The sequence below is a fragment of the Lontra canadensis genome, unplaced genomic scaffold, assembly GCF_010015895.1.
Source record: "Lontra canadensis isolate GAN:19392208 unplaced genomic scaffold, GSC_riverotter_1.0 scaffold90, whole genome shotgun sequence".
Classification (NCBI taxonomy): domain Eukaryota; kingdom Metazoa; phylum Chordata; class Mammalia; order Carnivora; family Mustelidae; genus Lontra; species Lontra canadensis.
In genome coordinates this window covers 3378802-3388183 of record NW_022631084.1, presented here as the reverse complement: position 1 = coordinate 3388183, position 9382 = coordinate 3378802, and the positions used below count along the sequence as shown (strand labels likewise).

Sequence of the window (9382 nt, the reverse complement as noted above, 5' to 3'; positions counted from 1 at the left end):
ATCCACTCTAAGCCCTAAGTTCTTCATCAGATACAACCCTCTGGTCCTCAAGACTTTCCCTGAATGCTTGAAATATAAATACAACACACTTCAATATAAAAAATTTAACAAAATGTTAAGTAACAACACAAAGGCTAAATAATAATAAAAGGGATCCATATAATAAACTAACATAAAATAAATAACATAAAGCAATGGTATCTGATGACCACAGTTATTAGTAGTATGGTGTTATCAGAGAAAGATCCATTGTGGTTAGAATAGCCTTACTGAAAGGTGTTTGCATTTGTCTGGATGTGCACACTGCAGTGGCAGAAAAAATGATTCTGGTACAAATAAAACACATTACTTTTTTCAAACAAAACAAAGTAAGTATAACAACAAATGATGTACCAAAAGAAGTTGACATTTTTGAAGTTTGGGGAACTTTTTCTGCTTTCTGAAGTTAAATTTCAAGCAATTATGTCTGTTCTACTCGCTTGTCAGTTTCCTCATTTTGCAGCATCACATTATGTGTATGAGGCAGCCAGTGTGGTGATGAAAAAATCTGAAACCAAGAACGATTGGCAAAGTGATTTATCCATTACATTTAAACTATCAAAACAAACAAAAGATTTAATATATCCTGTGCAAAGTAAGCTATTTTAGCTTCAAAACATACATAATATGGTAAGCAATAACACAAGATAATAAATTTGAGTCTGAACAGTCTCACCTAAATATTTTTTTTTTGGTAGTATTTGGTGGAATCCTACAAGTGCAAAAATGAGCTTTTGTACCATCAAAATCATGATTGAGCCTTCATATCACACAGTCATGGTCATCAGTTGTTTGTGCTTACTACTTTTACTGTCCCAGTTATGTTTGGCCAAATTTTAGAGGACCCACTCAAGATATTGCATTTCTGTATAGAAAAAGTTACCTGACATTCACCTTCATTACCTTCATTGGATTGAATTGATTTAAATCAATTAGTTACTGTTATTTTTTCATAGTACACAGTGCTGACTAGAATTTGAAAATCTGGTATATTCAGGTGCTGTTGTTAACAATAGTGACAAAAAGGAAGAAATATTCTGCAATGGATGAGTTGTTTAATAAACTACAATGAATATGTGAAACTATAAACAGTGATGTGGAATAATATGACATAGAAAGATATCTATGATATAATGTTTAATGATAAAGAAAGACACTATAGAGTACTTAGATACGAGAATACCTGAGTATGATTTAAAAAAAAAAAGAAGAGTGGAGGGGCGCCTGAGTGGCTCAGTTGGTTAAGCTGCAGACTCTTGATTTTGACTCAGGTCATGATCTCACTGGTGGGATCCAGACCCACCCACTGGGCTCTCTCAGTAGGGAGTCTGCTTATGATTCTCCCTCTCGCTCCCTCTGCCCCCTCTATACTCATGCTTGCTCATTCTCTTTCTCCAAAATAAATTTTAAAAAATCTTAAAAAAGAAAAAAAAAAAAAAGGAAGAAGAAAGAGTAGAAAAAAATACACTAGACTGTCTTAAGGCTAATTTGAATGTATCCTCAGATAGCATTCCTGCCCGTAATTGAAAACCCCAATAACTGTGACTAAATTAAGATTTTTTGCTCTTGTAAGAAGAGGGCTGCTTAGACAATCCAGTTCTGGTGAGGAAGCATCATAATAATTAGGGCCCACTTCATTTCTATCTTTACTTTTCATCATTATGATTTTTATCTTCAATGTAGTCTCATTTACCATATGGCTTCTGAAGCTCCAGTTGTCTTGTCCACATTTCAGCTAGAAACAGAAGGGAAAAGGGAAAAGGATGTAACTTGTAGCTAAGGCAATGACTTTTAAAGAATTTTCCTGAAGTTTCTAATGTGAGCAAATGTTTGTGAAGTGGGTAGGAAAAAATAAACGAAATCTCAATCTTTTTGTGACAAAAATAGTTACACTGATGAAATGCAAGTACATCCTTGGATTATATGGTCCAAATACTGACAATGAATTTATTTGGATGGCACGAAAACGTTTTGTCAATGATTCACACTGCATGAGAAAATTGAAATGAGGGTAAAACAAAACTTTTTGTCTTTTTAGAGTTAAATGATGACCAAACAAGTCATAGTTTTTTAAAAAGACATTTCAGTAACACAATAGTTTATTAGATAGTAGAATAACTTAGTTATATTTTTCTTCTCACCTACCTCAATTTAATAATTGGCACTTACATTACTGCATTGGAGAACATGTTTGAGTACTTTATCTTTCTTGGTCAAATAGATGCATAAACATTGGTTCCCACTAAAAGAAAACAATGATACTGCATATAGAATTGCATGGACAGAAAACAAGATGTGACATCACGGAAAGGAAGCTCCATATATCACCAGTCCAGATTGGAAAATGTCAGAGCACAAGACAGAGATTCTGATTTGTTTTCTCCATATTACACATTGCACATTGCTATTAGTGGAAGATGTCAGTTTTGCTTTGTAGGGTAGCACAAAACTTTTTCAAGCAAACTTATTCCTCCATCAGACATGCTCAGGTTCTTGTAACTTCCTGTATTTGTTTTTTTAGTTTAAAGCTGTGTCCAGAAAATCCTGTTGAAAGACTACACATTTTCTGGGAAATTCTACATCTCTAGTTTCTCTTTTGTCTATCTGGTACCCTTTATCATTTCTGCCTTTGTTCTTGTTCATGCTTTATTCATTCTCCAATGGGTGCTCTTGTTTCTTCACCAGCCTGATTAAATATCCATGATGTCATCAAGGTTATGAGTTTGAAACTGTTACAAATATGTCAGTCTTATGCTTAAGACATCAAATATCTTCTAATTGCCTTCTAAAACCCTAAAAATCCCTGGTTTTTAGACTTACTCTGTAGTTCTCAAATTTCCCCATGATTCAAAATCATCTGGGGATCACATTAATTCATAAATTACTAATCCTTGTTCCTGGAGTTTTTCAATCAAGAAATCTGGACTGGCCTGAGAATTTGCCTTTCTAAATTACTATGTGATGTTGATGGCTGTGGATCAGTTTGAGAACCATTTCTCTAAACTTACACACTTCCCTGTTTGTGTCTTTGCTCTTCTGTTTAGTATTCCTTTCTTTCCTTTTTTTTTTTTTTGAGAATCTCTGATTTATTTTTTAATTTTTTATTAACATATAACTTCTTATATGTTTCAGGGGCACAGGTCTGTGATTCATCAGTCTTACACAATTCACAGCACTCACCATAGCATATACCCTTCCCAACATCCACCACCCAGCCACCTTATCCCTCCCACCGCACTCATTTCTTTCCCTTTATTGTTTCATTTTATAAAATGTCAAATGATGCTTTAAAAATAAATCTTAATTCTTCTGGGCAAAATTTGTTTCTCCTTTACTTGTTTTCTTAACAAATGAATCTTTTTATCTTTTTTTTCCTTCAACAAATACTTTTGACATAATGTTCATGATCTCAGATACAATTGTTTGTTTATATAACTAATACACCCTGCTAGATCTGAACTTCTCTTAGGCACCTGATTCCCCGAGGTTGTCTGTGAATGATCCTGGACTCCTGGAGAGAAAAGAGGTTCCTGAAATGGAAATTACCATGAGTGATTCAAATTTGGAAAAGTCAGATGGTGGGTTGGCTTTTTGATCTTGATGTTGCTTTTGAGGCAAAGTGAGGCTGCACCTGACAACCCCCCCGCCGATGCAACCTCCACCCCTTTCACTGTTACCACATGTATATGTGCATGAAGACACACAAGCATACCTCCATGAAATTCTGCAAAAAGGGATATGATACAAAGGAGGGAACTTGTCCCAAAAAACTAAACTGAGAAATAAGAAGGTGAGAAGTATATTTTCTGTGAATCAGATGGGATGAGAGGACTATTCTGGAGTATGTAAGGGTTGGTCTGGAGCAACTTTGCAGGGAATCTGCAAACATATCATGCAAGAATCTGTAGATAGCAGTATGGGGTATGTGGAGAGTACAGTGTTTGGTGATTAGAAGATGAAGATCATGACATTACCCTAATCAAAAGAAAATGTTGATGATGGGGAAGACATCAATTTATACTTGGTGATATTCATTTACACTGCTTGGGATTTCTTTCTCAGCCATTAAATCAAAGGTAGTTTAACACATTAAATATAATATAGATATATCTTAACATCGCAAGACTTCAGACCTAGATAGAACCTCAAATATCAGATAGTATATAAATTTGAATTAAATATTATGGAGAATCTAAAAACTCCTCATGGTATAGAAGAAGAGTATGGCAAAAATGAGGCTGTGTATTTATTACTATTTTTCAATGCATTTTCTGTCTCTCAGGAAAGAGAAATGTAATTGCAAAAATAAGTATAATAGGGCTTTTGTTAGACACCCCTTACTTTAGTATTTGCAGTAAAAATGGAGGCATAGCCATTAGCTATGACTGCATGCTCCTCAAAATTAAGAATTTAGAAGTACTTGAAATGTAAACATGGCAAGTAAAAATTCCAAAGAAATTTTGTAATATAATACAGAATCAGTAGAGAGAAAGACTATTTCATACATCAATTAAAAAATATAGCTTTAAGTAAATCAAATACTTTATTTATTTATTTTTTTAAGATTTCATCATGACCTGATCCGAAGGCAGAGGCTTTAACCCACTGAGCCACTCAGGCGCCCCAAATTAGAGACTTTAAAGAAAGCATCTCTAAAATGGAATTTTCTACATATGGCATATGGATATATAGATACAATATTCAAATCAGGTAGCTTTTTCACACACAATAGTTCCTGTGTTAATTTGGTAGCAAAAATATTTTTGTCTTTGTTATTTCTGTTTTGTTTTATGTTGGTTTCAGTTGCCTACATATATTTATGTATAGCTTTTTTACCAACATCCTAAGCATACCTCTTTTTGTTTGTCAAGTTAAATGTGTGGTCCTATTTTTGTTTGTTTGTTTGTTTTTTGTTTTTACAATCATATGGCATATTTTATGAGTTAATGAAAATACCAAAGCATATTATTTTACAAAATACCATCAGATCTATAGACCGCACTCTAGAAGCCATATTTTGGGAATAAAAAATCTTCACATGTAATAATGCAGTACTGATACAAAATTGATACAATTTGATACTGTGGTCCTGTTTTTTAAACTGGTCTTTGTTTCCCCCAGTGGTTACATATTGGAGTGCCAGGTGATAAACTGAGGCCTTTTTTTCTGCGGCTTTCAACTCTTCTTCAGAACAATTTTTACAGGGGAGTTTAAGTGTTATAATTTGTAAAAATCTTCAAATATACTGTTTATGGAATAGATTGGAATATTTACTATTTGCATGAATTTATTTTTTAAAGTTGAACCTCAGATTCCCCCATAAAACCGGTCAATACTCTGGGATTCCCCTACTAGATCCCTAAGGTATGATTAATTTAATTCTTCTGCCATTAAGACTGCTTCAGTGGCAATATTTAAGAAGAATTTTTAAATCCTGCCAGGTTATTTTGAAACCTTGAATGACACCATATTCCATCAAGTGTAAATCCATTGTATTTAACAGAGCATGCTGGACCCTTCGAAGCAGTGCTTTCCTATCTTTTTAGACTCACATCAAGCCATCCCTCAAACACATCTACGCTGACAAATATTTGAAGACTTTCTGAGTGTGTAAGGTTTTTATGACTCCATGAATATTCACAAGCTCTACACTGTTTCCTTTTTTTCCCCATTTCAGTGGATTCCTATTGATCTTTCAAGACTCGGATTACATTACCTCTTCTGCAAAGTTGGTCAAGAAGACCCAAGTGTGGTCTCCTCTTTTTCCACTAACGATTTCTTTCATAGTCCATCTCAGGTACAGAATTTACAAAATTCTGTTAAAATTTTTATTTGCTGGACCTTCATGTTCAAGTGTATAGTATAATACTGTTGGATCAGCTCTTTCAGTTACATGATCCCTAAAAAACATCAGAAAGCTTGCCTGTTTTAATTTTGTTACCACTAATAAATAAGCATTCTTACCTTCAAATGCCAGAATTTTGGCCCAAATTATCTGTACAAATTACTGTTTTCTTGTTCACTAGGTAAAATATTGGTATTGTATTTGTATCACATTTTGTTTTTCCATTTTAGGACTCTTAGAGAAACAAGGGGTCCCTTTCCAGTTATAAAGTCCATCCAATAGAAACCCAGAATTTTGGTTTCTACAAGATTGTTTGGCTCATTAGAATCTTAGACCAACTCATAAACATTACTTTAAACTAAAGTAAATTACAGAAATTTAACTAAAACCCAAATTATAAAAATAATGATGCCATTATAGTTAGGACTAAATCATCATTTCTTCTTATGTGAATTTAATTTGTAAGTACAGTAACAACATTCCTCGCCTTTGCTTACTCACTTGATCTAAGTCCCTTCCAGACACAGGCAATAACTGTTCTGTTGGTGTAGTTCTGGTTACAGAGTTGTTGGCTATTTTTCTACCTTTGTGTAAAAGAAGATATCTCTCTATACCTGAAAGTGAGATTGTGCTATCCAATTACCCTTAATTGTTACACATTTATCCATCCATTCATTCATTTATTCACTCACATATTTTTAATTACCTACCATATAATTACTTATACTAGTATAAGTATACTACCTATACCTGTGCTAGGTATTTTATATATTTTTTAAAAAACAGACAATGTAGTTGACCACACAGAGTTTAAACTCTACTGGAGGAAAATGACAATAAAGTTTATAACATGATATCAGGAAATGTCATAGACTTTTAAGTAGTTAAAGTGATAGTACTACTGGCTGCCAGAGTTAATTTAGATAGAATTTTCAGAAGACTTTCTGAGGAGGTAGCATTTGAGCTGAGACATAAATAAAAAGAGGGTATGAGCTGAGAAATTTTGAACTGTATTGTCTCACAGTCAACTCAAATCAGAACTTTTAATTTGCTTTTTATACATGTTGCTTCACACTCCCCCCACCCCCGGACTTTCCCTTCTTGATGAATGGGGTCCTGTTATTCACTAAGTTTAAAATAGAATCATAAGATCATCTTCTATGTTTACCTATTCTACCCTCAAATATATTTATCTTGAGTCTTACCACCTTTCTCCAAATTCGCTGTTGCAACCTTAGCATGTCCATTGCATCTTGCAAAAAGATATTGCAATATTCCCTGATGGTCTACTGGCACCCATGGTATACCCTTTTTACCTCTTCTCTGTACTATACACTAAAATTTATTAAACTTTAATGAGGGCATATGAATTGCTCTTGTAGAAAGACTACCTATTGCTCTTACCATAACGATGGACCTCTTTGTTGAGGCCTACAAAGCCATAACAGCCTGGCTTCAACCTTCCTCTTCACTCTTGTCATACAAACTCTCCTCACTCTACTCTTTCTATCTGCCTTTTCTATCTATCTTTCAGCTTCTTGTATTTTATTTCATTGGATTTCCTGTATCTTCTACCACCAAAAGTCATTGTATATCTTTATTATTCCCTTTGGAAAAAGCTTCTATTTTGGCTTCATCAAATAAAGTGTACTAATTTTTAAGACATCAGCTCAATTTCCACTTCCTTAGAGCTTTCTCTAATGTCCCTGACTGTGTCAAATACTCCTGTTGTAGACCCCAAAACAGCCTTTCCTTCATAAGATCTGGTCATCAACTAGTTGTGTTTATAATTGTTTGTTTGACTATGTGATTACTGTTTTTCTTTCCCAACATATCATAAGTCCTTCAAAGGGGTGTGTTAGACATGTTTTTTCAAAAATTGGTTGACTAGTGGATGAATATCCATTGAATGAAAGACCTAATAAATAAATTAATTAGTAGACCTCCTTACCAACACTTTCCCTTTACATACTATAATTTATATACATTGTCTTTTTTTTTTTTTTCCTGAAATACTCTAGGCTCTTTTCCCTGAAGAATTTCGCACATACTCTAACCTCTGTCTGGAGCAGTTTTGGCATTCTGGGTTTTCTTCACTATTCATGTTTTGGCTTAATTAACACTTTCATAGAAAAGGCTTCCCGGGGCACTTCCTCAAAGTATTATAGCCCTGTTTTCCTCCTGTTCTGCTAGCTCTTTCCAAAATTGTATTAATTTTACAATTACACAATTTTTAATTTCTCTTTCATCTCTATTGTCCACTAGACGTGAATTCTACAGAAAGGAAGACCACACTGATTTGTTCACCATTTGTGCTTTTATAAAGAGATGTATATTCTTTAGCATATGATTAGGCTCATCATCCTACATCAAACACTAGAGAAAGGAAATCATGTTACCTGAAAGAGGATTTCTCTTCATTTATTGTCTAAGCATACTCATTTATTAAACACCCTCTCTCAAGAGTAACTAGAAAATTTCAGAATATGTTAAGTTATATGGTATTGGTCACATTAATATTAGGCCAGTCCATTTTTTTTTCCATTTATGTTATTGTCAGAGGTAATCCCATTGGACAGAAAATGTTCATAATCTCACCAATAACCATGAAAATTTGATTTAAAATAGTAAGTAGATGTTACTGAAATTATTTAGAAAACATCACAATTCCTGCATATATTCCCATGTAAATTTTAAGTAAGACTATTTAATTCTAGATTTGCACATTCCATATAGAATGATGATAGATGACCTTTTGTAGTAACTCAGGTAATTTCACAGCATGCACTAAAGTACCACATACCCATGCAAACCAACATGAACATTCTGCACCAAAAGTACATTCTGTTATTTACTCAGATTAAGTTTTTCTAAACTTCAAATTTATATATGCTGAAAAATGACAAGATAAAGAGGGAATGAACAAAATCTATCCCTACGTGGCCATCATACATACTATGTGAGCTAGGTAATTGAGTAAGACATCTATGTTTGTAGAATGTTAACTAATAAAGCATTATTTAGTCATAAACAGAGGTGACAAACAAAATATAAAGAAAGATGCCTGTTCAATGTCTTAGGATATGAATTAGATTTGTTTATTTTCTTGAACTCTTTGTTATGAAATAATTTTAAATTTAAAGAAGAGCTGCAAAGAGGGTACAGGTACTTGCTATATACCCTTCACCCAGCTTTCTCTGAAGGTAGCATTTTACATAAGCATTTCCTTATTAAAACTAACAATGGTACAATAGTATTAACAAAACTATAATCTTTATTCATATTTCACCAGCATTTCTACTAATGTCCTTTACTGAACCATGAACCAACTGGATACCATATTTCATTTCATCATCAGGTTTCCTTAATCTACTTAGAAGTTCTTGACAATTTCTTTCATAATTGAAGATTAGTAATCAGAAAAAATGCAGAATGTCCCTCAGTTTGGGCTTGGCTGATGTCTTCTCATGATTAAATGGGTTTGTAGATTTGGTAGAA

At 33.6% G+C, this 9382-nt stretch overlaps 1 long non-coding RNA gene across 1 annotated transcript in view; it reads right to left on the bottom strand.

The window, feature by feature from the left end:
- Positions 1-274: 274 nt before the first annotated feature.
- The window catches only part of LOC116854326, a 45530-nt gene continuing 36422 nt past the window's right edge, over positions 275-9382 (bottom strand). The window contains exons 2-3 of the long non-coding RNA XR_004380130.1: positions 2209-2281; positions 275-547 (exon numbers count right to left, since the gene is read on the bottom strand). This is a non-coding gene — a long non-coding RNA (uncharacterized LOC116854326). The remainder of the gene's footprint in view (positions 548-2208; positions 2282-9382) is intronic.